Source organism: Coregonus lavaretus (assembly GCF_964263955.1).
Source record: "Coregonus lavaretus genome assembly, chromosome: 37".
In the NCBI taxonomy this organism is placed as follows: Eukaryota; Metazoa; Chordata; class Actinopteri; order Salmoniformes; family Salmonidae; genus Coregonus; species Coregonus lavaretus.
In genome coordinates, this window is record NC_140024.1 from 4,989,171 (window position 1) to 5,004,792 (window position 15,622).

Consider the following 15,622-nt stretch of genomic DNA (forward strand, 5'->3'; position numbering starts at 1 on the left):
GACTGCAGGTATTTACTTAAAAAGTAGCTACAAATATTACTATATATTATTATGTATAGAAAAACGTTCCTGTGGTGATTTCCAAATACCCCAGTATACGGTATACCGTCCAAGCCTAGTATGCGATGTTACGATGATAAGTTGACTGAAAATATATTTATTAATCATTTTATAATCAAAGCTGGTGAGTTCCGGACCCCCTAGACATAGCAGCCTTCTTGTAGTTCAACCAGTTTACATTAGCCTTTGGCCCTACTATCAATAAGCTCATGTAAATGCATTGTGTTTGTGTATTTTTTGGCATTTGGGCCATGTCCCTCTTAATTTGGGCCATGTCCCTCTTAATTGACATGGAAACCAATGTTGAGATGACGGCTGTATTACAAGTGGTTGACTATTTTAGGCCATGCGATTTACTTGAACGACTCATATTCCATCACTGTGTGACTGTGGCTGCATTTACACAGGCAGCCCAATTCTATTTTTTTTTCAACTAATTGGTCTGACCAATTACATCAGATATTTTTCAGAGCAGATCTGATTGGTCAAAATACAAATTAGTGAAAAAAAATATCAGAATTGGGCTGCCTGTGTAAACGCAGCCTGTGGGTCTCTGTAATGAACTCAGCAGCAGCCCAAAAAGCAATCACTCTTTCCAAACACCAGGAGGCAGCACTTGCCAGATAATTATCCTGGTACGCACAGTACTATTCTCTAGCTTTGTCCCTTGTGACACAAAGTCTGATGAAAACAACTGGAAAGAGTACCGTCAAATCTTCAATAACAATCCTGTAGGTCAGCAAGGATTTCCCCTGTTGTACCTATTACTTGCGTAACATGCCAAAGAACCTACCCCCTGCGTAATATGACTGGAACAAATTGCAAAAATCTCTGAAGCTGGAGACACTTATCTCCCTCACTAACTTTAAGCATCAGTTGTCAGAGCACCTTACCGATCACTGCACCTGTACACAGCCCATCTGAAATTAGCCCGCCCAACTACCTCATCCCTATATTGTTATTTATTTTGCTCATTTGCACCCCAGTATCTCTATTTGCACATCATCTCTTGCACATCTATCATTCCAGTGTTAATACTAATTGTAATTATTTTGCACTATAGCCTATTTATTGCCTTACCTCCATAACTTGCTACATTTGCACACACTGTATATATATTTTTTCTGTTGTATTTTTGACTTTGTTTTGTTTTACCCCATATGTAACTCTGTGTTGTTGTTTTTATCGCACTGCTTTGCTTTATCTTGGCCAGGTCGCAGTTGTAAATGAGAACTTGTTCTCAACTGGCTTACCTGGTTAAATAAAGGTGAAAAAAATAAAAAATAAATAATAATAATAATAATATGACAAAACATTAATTAAAGGTCAAATTACATCTCCTGCGCTAATTTATATTGGATAAAAAGTAATGCAGAACATGGACCAGTCTAGTTTAACGGGAAGCCTTCTGAGGCTGACAATCTGTAGAACCAGCCTGGACTCAGAGCCATACGAAATATATATATATAAAGGGCAACTTTCATTTTAGAAGTGGGGGGGGACATAACTTATTATTATTATTAATAAACAGTACCAGTCAGAAGTTTGGACACACCTACTCATTCAAGGGTTTTTCTTTATTTTTACTAAACACAGCAAAAAAAGAAACTTTTTCAGGACCCTGTCTTTCAAAGATAATTAGTAAAAATCAAAATAACTTCACAGATCTTCATTGTAAAGGGTTTAAACACTGTTTCCCATGCTTGTTCAATGAACCATAAACAATTAATGAACATGCACCTGTGGAACGGTCGTTAAGACACTAACAGCTTACAGACGGTAGGCAATTAAGGTCACAGTTATGAAAACTTAGGACACTAAAGAGGCCTTTCTACTTACTCTGAAAAACACAAAGAAAGATGCCCATGGTCCCTGCTCATCTGTGTGAACGTGCCTTAGGCATGCTGCAAGGAGGCATGAGGACTGCAGATGTGGCCAGGGCAATACATTGCAATGTCCGTACTGTGAGACGCCTAAGACAGCGCTACAGGGAGACAGGACGGACAGCTGATTGTCCTCGCAGTGGCAGACCACGTGTAACAACACCTGCACAGGATCGGTATATCCGAACATCACACCTGCCCGAGTTACACCAGGAACGCACAATCCCTCCATCAGTGCTCAGACTGTCCACAACAGGCTGAGAGAGGCTGGGCTGAGGGCTTGTAGGCCTGTTGTAAGGCAGGTCCTCACTAGACATCACCGGCAACAACGTTGCCTATGGGCTCAAACCCACCGTCGCTGGACCAGACAGGACTGGCAAAAAGTGCTCTTCACTGACGAGTTGCGGTTTTGTCTCACCAGGGGGGATGGTCGGATTCGCGATTATTGTCGAAGGAATGAGCGTTACACCGAGGCCTGTACTCTGGAGCGGGATCGATTTGGAGGTGGAGGGTCCGTCATGGTCTGGGGCGGTGTGTCACAGCATCATCGGACTGAGCTTGTTGTCATTGCAGGCAATCTCAACGCTGTGCGTTACAGGGAAGACATCCTCCTCCCTCATGTGGAACCCTTCCTGCAGGCTCATCCTGACATCACCCTCCAGCATGACAATGCCACCAGCCATACTGCTCGTTCTGTGCGTGATTTCCTGCAAGACAGGAATGTCAGTGTTCTGCCATCGCCAGCGAAGAGCCCAGATCTCAATCCCATTGAGCATGTCTGGGAACAGTTGGATCGGAGGGTGAGGTCTAGGGCCATTCCCCAAAAAAATGTCTGGGAACTTGCAGGTGCCTTGGTGGAAGAGTGGGGTAACATCTCACAGCAAGAACTGGAAAATCTGGTGCAGTCCATGAGGGACACATTATTCAATTTATGTTGGTCACATGTCTGTGGAACTTGTTCAGTTCATGTCTCAGTTGTTGAAGCTTATGTTCATACAAATATTTATACATGTTAAGTTTGCTGAAAATAAATGTAGTTGACAGTGAGAGGACATTTCTTTTTTTGCTGAGTTTCTTTTTTACATTGTAGAATAATAGTGAAGACATCAAAACTATGAAATAACACATATGGAATCATGTAGTAACCAAAAAAGTGTTAAACAAATCCAAATATATTTCATATTTGAGATTCTTCAAATAGCCACACTTTGCCTTGCTGACAGCTTTGCACACTCTTGGCATTCACTCAACCAGCTTCATGAGGTAGTCACCTGGAATGCATTTCAATTAACAGGTGTGCCTTCTTAAAAGCTAATTTGTGGAATTTATTTCCTCCTTAATGCGTTTGAGCCAATCAGTTGTGTTGTGACAAGGTAGGAGGGGGGTATAGCCCTATTTGGTAAAACACCAAGTCCATATTATGTCAAGAACAGCTCAAATAAGCAAAGAGAAACGACAGTCCATCATTACTTTAAGACATGAAGGTCAGTCAATATGGAAAATGTCAAGAACTTTGAAGATTTCTTCAAGTGCAGTCGCAAAAATCATCAAGCGCTATGATGAAACTGGCTCTCATGAGGACCGCCACAGGAATGGAAGACCCAGAGTTACCTCTGCTGCAGAGGATAAGTTCATTAGTGTTACCAGCCTCAGAAATTGCAGCCCAAATAAATGCTTCACGGAGTTCAAGTAACAGACACATCTCAACATCAACTGTTCAGAGGGGACTGTGTGAATCAGGCCTTCATGGTCGAATTGCTGCAAAGAAACCACTACTAAAGGACACCAATAAGAAGAAGAGACCTGCTTGGGCCAAGAAACACGAGCAATGGACATTAGACCGGTGGAAATCTGTCCTTTGGGTCTGGAGTCCAAATTGGAGATTTTTGGTTCCAACCGCCGTGTCTTTGTGAGACGCGGTGTGGGTGAATGGATGATCTCCGCATGTGTAGTTCCCACCGTAAAGCATTGAAGAGGAGGTGTTATGGTGTGGGGGTGCTTTGCTGGTGACACTGTCTGTGATTTATTTAGAATTCAAGGCACACTTAACCAGCATGGCTACCACAACATTCTGCAGTGATACGTCATCCCATCTGGTTTGGGCTTAGTGTGACTATCATTTGTTTTTCAACAGGACAATGACCCAACACACCTTCAGGCTGTGTAAGGGCTATTTTACCAAGGAGGAGAGTGATGGAGTGCTACATCAGATGACCTGGCCTCCACAATTCCCCGACCTCAACCCAATTGAGATGGTTTGGGATGAGTCGGACCGCAGAGTGAAGGAAAAGCAGCCAACAAGTGCTCCGCATATGTGGGAACTCCTTCAAGACTGCTGGAAAAGCATTCCAGGTGAAGCTGGTTGAGAGAATGCCAAGAGTGAAAGCTGTCATCAAGGCAAAGGGTGGCTATTTGAAGAATCTCAAATATAAAATAGATTTATTTGGATTTGTTTAACCCTTTTTTGGTTACTACATGATTTGTGTTATTTCATAGTTTTGATGTCTTCACTATTAATCTACAATGTAAAACATTTTAAAAATAAAGAAAAACCCTTGAATGAGTAGGTGTGTCCAAACGTTTGACTGTTACTGTATGTATATATTTTTCATCCAGTCAGATAAACACTCCAAACAGCCTACCCGACCACTTGGAGGCGTCCGCGTGGTCCTAAAGCATACCGTTGTCTCGTTTTGTACATTCCAATTATAAAACTGGGGGGGTGACAAAAATGTGCAAAATGTACTATACATACAGTATTTCTGAGCACCTCCATAAAGCAAACCACTAGCAATCCAAAGGTTGCGTGTTTGAGTCGCATTGGGGACAACTGTAGAATTTTAGCTAACCCTTCCCCTAAGCCTTATTCTAACCTTATCCCAATTCAGCTAACCTGATACATAAATTATACTATAATACTATACGTAACCAATTCATATGCTATTGTACTACCAGGTAAGATGTATGGGTCCCCGCTGAATAAGTTTGAAATCCACTGTACTTAATGGAGGGAACAGATTAACATACTAAATCCTACGAATTGCCCTGAGAACAGGTTGGTAGAACTGTGAGTCACCTGCTTTCTTTCCTCTTCTTGCCTGATAGCACAATGTTCGGTTTAGCCATTATGACTAAACACAGAAGTTGGTGACAAACACAATTTTACAGTATGGAAACTAAACTGGCATCTGGAGGGATTCTGGTCCCTGATCCCAGGTACGAACAACTCAAAATGCTCTCCATCCAGGGAAGCTGCACTGCGACTGATCCTGTGGCTCTTAAAATGTGTCTCTGTCTGTCTGTCTGGGGGTGTTGGGGGGAAAATGAAGATGATAATGGTCCATTCGATCTATGATTATATTGCCATACCGCAGTTTCTCTGGATTAAAGCCATACTAATTAAAGGTCTCCTTTCCTCTGGCTTAGCCTACTAAGCCCCACTGCCAGTAGAATGCTGGTTACTTGTCCAACACTTTGAAAGCGTAAATCAATCACCATCAGCACGCTAGCAATGCCATGCATGACAATTCGCAAGTATTTCCTCCGCACAGAAGCATACCTCACTGAGCAGTTGTCCAGTAATTTGCACCCACCACGCCATAGTGTATCTTGACCTATAGGTCCAGCGTGCTTGGGAGTTATTTTGGGTGGGACTCCCTTTCTATACTCCTCACCTTTGACCCTTATCGGAAGGTGTTTTGGTTTCCGTGGCGACAGGCGGCGAAACAAACAGTGGTCGATAACATGCTGGTATAATTTGTCATGGGGTTGTTGTCAGGGGTTGGTAACAGGGGGATGGAGATTCTGTGTCCCCACAGACATTCCCCCTCAGGGTCACTCACCAGCAAAGGGGAGGGGGGGGGGGGGGGGGGGGGGTCTTGGGTTCTGGTGTGCATGAGGGTAGATGCAGAAGTGTCACCTAAGCACGTCTTCCATCTGATTAAAAATTCTTAAAGGGTTATTTTTTTAATGTATTTTTTATATAGCTTCACGAAGAGACCGTTATGAAAAAGCTGGCCATGTGTTAATGAATGTAGGAATTATGGAGGTAAAGCCTACTGTTTAAGATACAGTATGTTTTCATAATTCACTGGGGACTTGTGTATGGTAATCTTATGCCCTGTAGATGGCAGCCTTCAGTCTATAAAATGAAAAAAAAGGATGTTTTGTTTTGGCTGTCAAGAGCTACAGACTTGAAATTGAAATTAATTGAAATATCTAGCGTGAAGAAAATCAATTTCAACCTTAGTCGTGAAATAAATCTACATATCTGCAAGGCTCAGCCAGTCTAGCCCCATAAACAACATTAACATTGCACACATACATTCACCCAAAGAGACAATGCCATTGCTATTAATAGACACACACACACAAACACACAGGTCTACATACAAATGGGTTTTTTATACAGAGACACGCTATCATCAGAGATGTCCATACGTTATTCAGAACACACACTCTCAATGTCCTATACTTAAAAACATACCAAATGCATTGACACATTTAAAAACAAACTTAAATCACTAACACATAAACACAGACACACACACTAAAACAATCCCACTAAGGGGTCCACTACACAAAGTGGATGATGAACATGAGACCGGGGATAGAATAAGCTTCATTATCCCTGAAAGAAGATACATCAATTATCATTAATCATTAATCAATTATCTCCGTTTGGTCCAACTTCAATTGGCTGCCTCAACATTAGGCCTACTTATTATATTTTGGCTATTTTTACACTGTTATCAAGGGTGTTGTGAAGTGCTGACTTCACATTTTTCTGCCGAATATGTAACTAATTTACATTTCACCAATTGGAGAGTGACTGGCTCTGCTAAGTGAGAGAATTTGAGCCATGATGGCAGCCCTCAAGCTCCCTGCAGACTGCCAAAAAACTGCTACAAAGAGGTATTTTTGTCTAGTGTGCCCTTGCCAAATGTGGCATAACCCTTATGTCACCTATGTATATGATATTTAATTATATTGTACAATTTTATGAAATAATGATTTGGGAAATATTTATCTCATGAGTGTGGTGTGGTGTGGCCCTTTCTGTCGAATGAGGTCATTTCTGGACAATATTTGTGTCCATTTCAGAGTTTTGCAAGCGAACCCTCAGAAGCAATAATAGTTCTTTATAGTATTTTTTATGAAGCCTTCATAAGATGTACTTAAAGATGTTTAATGTGTGACTCACTTTATTTGAATTTACAGACCATTTATGTTGAGAACTTCATATGTCACTGTGTAATATTTCAGATGTTTGCCCTGGGTAGTTGAGAGCTGCTGAGAGCTGACAACAGTGCATCCCTTCTCTGTGTCATTGAGGGAGAAAGCGGAGGGGAGAGCGGCAAAGCCGCTTGGGTAGAACACGTCCGCTTCTATTTGTCACCGCCGAGTCCCAATGGCTTCTGGGAGCCCGCACCTCGACCGTTGTGCATCTGCCACACAGAACCCGGGCCGGGCCACCTGTTGCCTGCTCGCCACCCCGGGAGGGTAAGGCTCAGCAGTCGGCAACATGAACACCCAACCCTAACCCCCTCCCCCCTTTTCACACGTATATTCCCACCCCCCACATGGGCATGGTACATGGACACAAAGAGGGTGGTGAGGGTAAATGAGGAAAGGAGGGAGGAGGGGGTTGGAGGTTAATGTAGTCAAGCAGGGCAGGCTGTCAAGGAGGGATGGCTGGCGGGCGGGAGGGAGGGAGGGAGGGAGGGGGGAGCCCGCCTGCCTGCCTCCCCCTTAGGCCAGTTCCTCCCCTTCCACATGAGTTACTCCACAACACACAGGTCATCGGCTCCCTCAACATGCTAATGAATGAATCCAAAGCATGCTGAATTAAACTGCAATCACAAGATGGGCCTGTGATGTCTTAGTCAAGCTGTCTCTTGCATTAAGGTTATATAATTGAGTCAGTGGGAGATAGAGGGCGACCGGGCTGTGTGTAGGAGGCGTAGGGTAGGCCTATAGACTAGCTCGACTTCTCTCCCTCGGTTTATGGTTACACCCCGATATTAGCATGCCCATTGGAGGGTTTCAAAGAACAAGCTCGGAGGAGGAGGAGGCAGGAAGCAACTTAAATGGGATATTAGTGTTAATAATTTCATTGTTTCATTCAAGAAGTCATTTTTTGAAGTTTGAGTTTTTTCAAGATAGTAGTGTGTACAGTGGGGAAAAAAAGTATTTAGTCAGCCACCAATTGTGCAAGTTCTCCCACTTAAAAAGATGAGAGAGGCCTGTAATTTTCATCATAGGTACACGTCAACTATGACAGACAAATCGAGAGAAAAAAATCCAGAAAATCACATTGTAGGATTTTTTATGAATTTATTTGCAAATTATGGTGGAAAATAAGTATTTGGTCACCTACAAACAAGCAAGATTTCTGGCTCTCACAGACCTGTAACTTCTTCTTTAAGAGGCTCCTCTGTCCTCCACTTGTTACCTGTATTAATGGCACCTGTTTGAACTTGTTATCAGTATAAAAGACACCTGTTCACAACCTCAAACAGTCACACTCCAAACTCCACTATGGCCAAGACCAAAGAGCTGTCAAAGGACACCAGAAACAAAATTGTAGACCTGCACCAGGCTGGGAAGACTGAATCTGCAATAGGTAAGCAGCTTGGTTTGAAGAAATCAACTGTGGGAGCAATTATTAGGAAATGGAAGACATACAAGACCACTGATAATCTCCCTCGATCTGGGGCTCCACGCAAGATCTCACCCCGTGGGGTCAAAATGATCACAAGAACGGTGAGTAAAAATCCCAGAACCACACGGGGGGACCTAGTGAATGACATGCAGAGAGCTGGGACCAAAGTAACAAAGCCTACCATCAGTAACACACTACGCCGCCAGGGACTCAAATCCTGCAGTGCAAGACGTGTCCCCCTGCTTAAGCCAGTACATGTCCAGGCCCGTCTGAAGTTTGCTAGAGTGCATTTGGATGATCCAGAAGAGGATTGGGAGAATGTCATATGAAACAAAAATATAACTTTTTGGTAAAAACTCAACTCGTTGTGTTTGGAGGACAAAGAATGCTGAGTTGCATCCAAAGAACACCATACCTACTGTGAAGCATGGGGGTGGAAACATCATGCTTTGGGGCTGTTTTTCTGCAAAGGGACCAGGACGACTGATCCGTGTAAAGGAAAGAATGAATGGGGCCATGTATCGTGAGATTTTGAGTGAAAACCTCCTTCCGTCAGCAAGGGCATTGAAGATGAAACGTGGCTGGGTCTTTCAGCATGACAATGATTCCAAACACACCACCCGGGCAACGAAGGAGTGGCTTCGTACGAAGCATTTCAAGGTCCTGGAGTGGCCTAGCCAGTCTCCAGATCTCAACCCGATAGAAAATCTTTGGAGGGAGTTGAAAGTCTGTGTTGCCCAGCGACAGCCCCAAAACATCACTTCTCTAGAGGAGATCTGCATGGAGGAATGGGCCAAAATACCAGCAACAGTGTGTTACAGAAAACGTTTCACCTGTGTCATTGCCAACAAAGGGTATATAACAAAGTATTGAGAAACTTTTGTTATTGACCAAATACTTATTTTCCACCATAATTTGCAAATAAATTCATAAAAAATCCTACAATGTGATTTTCTGGATTTTTTTCCCTCATTTTGTCTGTCCTAGTTGACTTGTACCTATGATGAAAATTACAGGCCTCTCTCATCTTTTTAAGTGGGAGAACTTGCACAATTGGTGGCTGACTAAATACTTTTTTTCCCCACTGTATATTAAATGTGTGATATTATTTATATGTAAACAGACCATATTTTGAGTGGAGCAGCAGAGTGCATTTGAAAGATGAAAGAGGGCAATTTTCTGTAAAAAAATTAAATAAAATAAACGCCTACTGTTTTTATACATTGGAAACATTCGATTTGAAAGGAAATTCAGTACAATCAAACCCCTAAAATGTTCCATGGTCTGATTTCATCCTATTGTAACTAGAAAGAATGGCAAGCTAGAAAAATGCTGCTATTTCTGTGTTGCACACAAAAATATCTACACATACTCCAAATAACAGACTAGAAAACGGAGCAGTACGGTTCGTGTCAATTTCTGCTTGGAAAGCAGACAACAAATACATGATATGCATTGGATAACGTCAACTCAATAGTGATGACAAGATACGTTAGATAGACAACAAACCATTTATCGTGTGCTTATGTTCCCAGCTTGCTTGCTGTGGTAGGGAGTCTGTCTGCAGTGAATGCTAGGCCCATGCTGACTTGTGCAGATGTGTTGTTGTTTTCTCCCTCTGTCGCTTTCCTAGCTGGGGGCCTGGAAGCTGCCATTGCTCTGACTGCTATCAGCATAGACGGGACGGAGAGGAGTGTGTGTGCGCCCGTGCCAGTGGGTGGGCTGTGCATGTGTGTGTGTCAGAATATAATATAATACAACTTTATTATCCTATGAGGGGGTCTGGGTTAGTTTAGTGGTCCACGTTTGTAATGTGATTTTTGGACCAGATGCACTATGGAAACACGACCACAGTTCCCCCAGATTTCATTTCACTCGGTCATGTGGCCTCCAGCACTCTACTCAATCTAGGTTCAAACTCATTTTTCAAACAACCGCGCTGTTTCCAACACAGTCATACCCTTCTGTCATTTTGGAGACCTATTTCAAAATGGGGGAGGGAGGCAATGCCTGTTGTGAATGTCTATTTTTATTCTTGAATGAGACAATTACTCTAGTAGATTGAGCATACTGTGATATCAATCCGTCAACGATGAAACACACTCACGCAAAGAAAGACACACAGCATACACTGGCTGTGCCCGGGGGCAGCATGCAACATGTTTGTCCTCGGCATACATCGATCCACACGCCTGGCTCATTATAATAATTCATCAGGCATTCTTTGAGTGTGCCCTTCAGGGTCCTGAGGGTGCAGGTGAGTTCTCATGCCTCTACTATATGGCATGCCCTCTCTGTTTATTTGCGTCAATTTTTTTAAAATGTAATTGATAAATTAAATGAAACTAATTGTAACTTTGTGTCAATTGCTGTGCGTATGCAGAAGGGGAATGATCTTATAATTTTTTTGCTGATTAGGATGTTTTCTAACTCTTGGGTATTTAAGGTACAGTATTTCATAGAGGATCAAATCCTTACTTGAAATATGCACCAATTGACATTTGATGCATTATCATATTTAAGTTGGGAGTGAATGAGCTGATCTCAAGTTAGATTTCGACCCCCAAGAGTGATATTGTTGAGACTGCCTCAAAATGTTAATTGCATTTGATAACAAGGTCTTCTCACATGCTATCTAACATTTTGAGTTGATTAGTCTGTGTAAAAAAGTTTTCATATTCGGACAATAAATCAGATTTTTAACTAGCATTGGTCACATTCATTTGGTACCAAACGGAAGAGAACAGACTGAAACAGGGGGGGATTACGTTTCAAAGCGCTTTTCCATTGCAGTGATGGAGGATCTGTTGGCTTCTGGTTTGTTCCAGAACAGACTCATGGAATCAGCCCCTGGCGTCTCCCTGGAGAAGCCAAATTAGATGGCTGTAATTTTGAACAAGTGGAAGAGAGCAGGCACTAATGATATCTATTCAGCTGTTATTTTTTTCCTAGCCTGGGCTTTCAAATATAGGTCAGGCTGATTCATACAGGAGTCAGCCTTGCAAAACAAAATCTCTCTGGCCGACAATATGGAAACGCCAGACGTGTTAGGGCTGACTCTGACTCTGTCGGAGCAGCCTGACTGCTATCATTTCGTCCGTCTCCAGCTCAGTGAACTCTCTCTCCATCCATCGCTTAGTGTTGTGCATCCTATCTGCGCTGACAGTAGAACTGCCTAGTCGGACACATGACTCACGTCATAATGGTTTTATGGCTAATTCAGGTAGAGATATTTAGATGCATTAGCATTGTGCTATGCCGGTGCAATACTGCAATGTTGTTGTTCATGTGTGACTGATCGGGATTCGGATCTGGGTCTTCTGCTTGCCACAAGACTGTGTTAGCCCGCTGAGCTAGGTACATTTTTTAGGTCCCAGACAAGGTTACTCATCACCGAGTGTGGTTCCGCAAACACCCCCGCTATACTTCACCCCACCTTTGACCTTCTTTTTCATTTGCAAGTTGTATTGTGTGAGTTGTAGGTTCTGTTGAATTATTTGCATCATGATCGTGATGAAAGCTCTATTTTTGACCAGACTCCTACCTTTTACTAAAGGATACTGACTCATTGAGTTTATGTATAGGATTCAACATTGTTAATGGGCAAGTAATGTGATTAGGTTGACAGTGTTTACTGGTTTAAACACAACAAACAATGTTTTGATATGACGAAAAGGAGCAGTTAGGATGTGCTAAATGATTTCTGGAGGTACAGGATAACTGCAGTGCAAGTTTAAATAAATCCAGACTATACTCTATGGGGCTACTAGATTATACAGTACTTTGGTCAAATTTGTGCTATCAGATGTTATTGGCCCCGGAAACCACATGTATACATGTGCTGATGCATGGTTGTCCGCAGAGTTTGTCTAGGGGGTGTGGTTCAACCAATGCATTCCTCTCACTGAAAAACATTGAATTGGCAGGGTTTTTCTATGCGTCCTTTCTGTTTTTAGGGGCCCTTGCCCGGTCTGCAGTTGGTAACTTTTAAGCAGGGCAGCAGACTATTCTATGAACACCCCTGTCAGGGTCCATCACATCAATTTGGCTTGTAGGCATTGTTTAGTCCCCAAAATAGAGAAATGACATCATCATCATGCAAAGTACAAGGGATGACTGAACGCCTTTGCTTTGTGGATAACCTAGTGTTTGTACATTTGCTTTTAGGGCATAGACAGCCAGAGGTTAGTATCTTTTTGACTTTGAATGTGTTGTGGGAGTGCACATTCTTTCCTGAAACTAAGGTGAAATATTCCAGTAAAATGACAGGCTGTGATTAATAGCTTGTCATGTTTGATTCTAGGGCATGTGGTGTATTTGTCAGTCGTTCTAGGGCATATCATGTAAAATATGGTTATTTGGAATGGATGCAGATCATTCAGTGCTAATAGAATCTATTTTGAACTTTTTAAATCTAGGTGAAGGGCCTCATTTTTAGTAGGGGGGCTTTACTTACTTTTCTCACTCACTCACTCACTCACTCACTCACTCACTCACTCACTCACTCACTCACTCACTCACTCACACACAGGCATGCAGACACACACACATACATGTACTGTATACGCATCTCTGTGACCCTTAACCTGATCCTTTCCACTAAACTCATTTTAAGCATCCCCTCTGACACTGAGCCGACCTGCACTACTCAATATCCCTCTCAGCCTATGACCTCTAACCCCTATCGCTCTCCTTTCCAGAGTGACCCCTGTCCCTTTGTGTACTGTATCCAGCTCATGGGATATTTGAAGGACAGGCTTTGTGACAATTGTTATTTTAAGGGTTTGGCCCTGTCATGTTACGCACCATGAGGGCCCAGAGCCAAAAACTGTTACACAAGCCTTGACCCCCCGCAGGTGATCCCGGGATCATCCCACTGTAACCAAACAGCAGCATTGTCGTATGTGTGTGTGTGTGTGTCTCTCTGTGTCCTTTGGTCTCACGAAACACAACAACACACAGTCGTCTCCTAATGCTGTTATTGTGATGCTGTGGATGACACAAACGGATTTTGGTCACACTGTACAAAGCTGCTTACAGAGAATAAAACTGATCTCATCCAACAAGCAGCCTGGAGACTTAAGAGATGATGAGGACGAGAAGGCGATTAACTTATTTTATAACTGGCTTACTGTATAAATGTCTCTGAACATGCTTCGAAAAGTAACCTGAAGAAAACATTTATTTAGTTTACACTCTATTCTTCGTGAGAGAGACCACTGAGCCTAATGGCAGCCTTAAATCTGTCAAATCTAAAAGCCTGTGTAACACAGTCCTTCTCTGCCAGTACATGCTACAGTCAACATATTGTATACATTAAATGACATCTTGTGTTATAAAAAACACCTGTCAGGCACTTTGGCTAAAGAAGGGCTGGCATCAGTAAGAATGGGTAGGAAGGATAGTAGGGCCATCCATCACCTTCAGCTGCTGTTAGCTCAGACAGCAACTGATATATTTAAGCAATAAGGCCAGAGGGGGTGTGGTATATGGCCAATGTACCACAGCTAAGGGCTGCTCTTAGGCACGAAGCAACGCGAAGTGCCTGGATATAGCCCTTAGCCGTGGAATATTAGCCATATATCACAAACCCCTGAGGTGCCTTTTTGCTATTATAAACTGGTTACCAACGTAATTAGAGCAGTAAAAAGAACTGTTTTGTCATACCCGTGGTATACAGACAATTAGCTGTCAGCCAATCAGCATTCAGGGGTCAAACCACCCAGTTTATAATGGCAAATGACCAATATTGGTCGATTTTAACAGAAAGACTGAAGATCTTATCTTCTGGCCGGCGCCTTTGGGGTGTTGGCAGTCCCCTGAAGTGGAAGTTGTATCTCTTTCCTCCAAGATTTGAATGGCACTCCCATTAGTGGCGATTTCACATTTAACTTGGCAGTGGGCAGTCGGGATGGGCACGGTTAATCGAATATCCGGATATCCGAACTGACATTATTATTCGATTACTTGAGTGAGTGTTCATAAAAAAAAAAGCTTTGTTTAAATTAAATTATCCTTGTGACATTTTTACCTACAAGGATATACCATTAAATTCTTAATTTAATAAAACAACAAACTTTTGAATATATTTGTTATACTACATTCCCTCCAGGCTGCCCTGACATCCAGGCTCCCGAGTGGCGCAGTGGTCTAAGGCACTGCATCTCAGTGCTTGAGGTGTCACTACAGACCCCCGGTTCGATTCTAGGCTGTATCACAACCGGCCGTGATTGGGAGTCCCATAGGGCGGTGTAGGCCATCATTGTAAATAAGAATTTGTTCTTAACTGACTTGCCTAGATAAATAAAGGAAAAAAAATAAAAAAAACATCAGTATGCTATTTTCCCCACATCAAATAGCGATTACAGGCGCTCACCTAACATAGTTTCCACAATACCTGACACAGATCAATGCAAAACACTCACCAGAAAACATTTTTGTAACAGAATCAGTTATATAATGTCGAAAATCAGACTTCTCTTTCGCTGTTGCAGCATGTCCACTGTTTACCTCTGCCATGTGCATTTACAGTACATGGTTCTGATTGCTCGAGAGTCTGTAGCTATTTTTTTATTATTTTTTTGCATTTATATCCGAAAAAATGCCATGATATTATTTGAATAGTAAAATAATTTCAAATGGCCATCTCTAGTGGGCAGTGGGCACCCCCATAAATCAAGCTGACGTCTTCCTCTGTAACATATATGCTGGGAGTCAGGAAGCAGGTGCAGAAGGTGAGTTTAATAAGGAAACGATATCGATGAACAAACATGAGAAGCGTGCAGAACGTGAGAGAAAACAATACTACCTAATGACTGATGTCAACTGAGGGCAAAATAAAGAGGGAGTAATCACAGAGTAAATTATGACCAGGTGTGCGTAATGATGGGGAACAGGTGTGCATAATAATAGTTGCCAGGACCGGTGATTAGTAGACCGGTGACGTCGAGCGCCAGAGGGAGGGAGCAGTAGTAAGCGTGACAGTACCCCACCCCACCCCCGACGTGCGACTCCA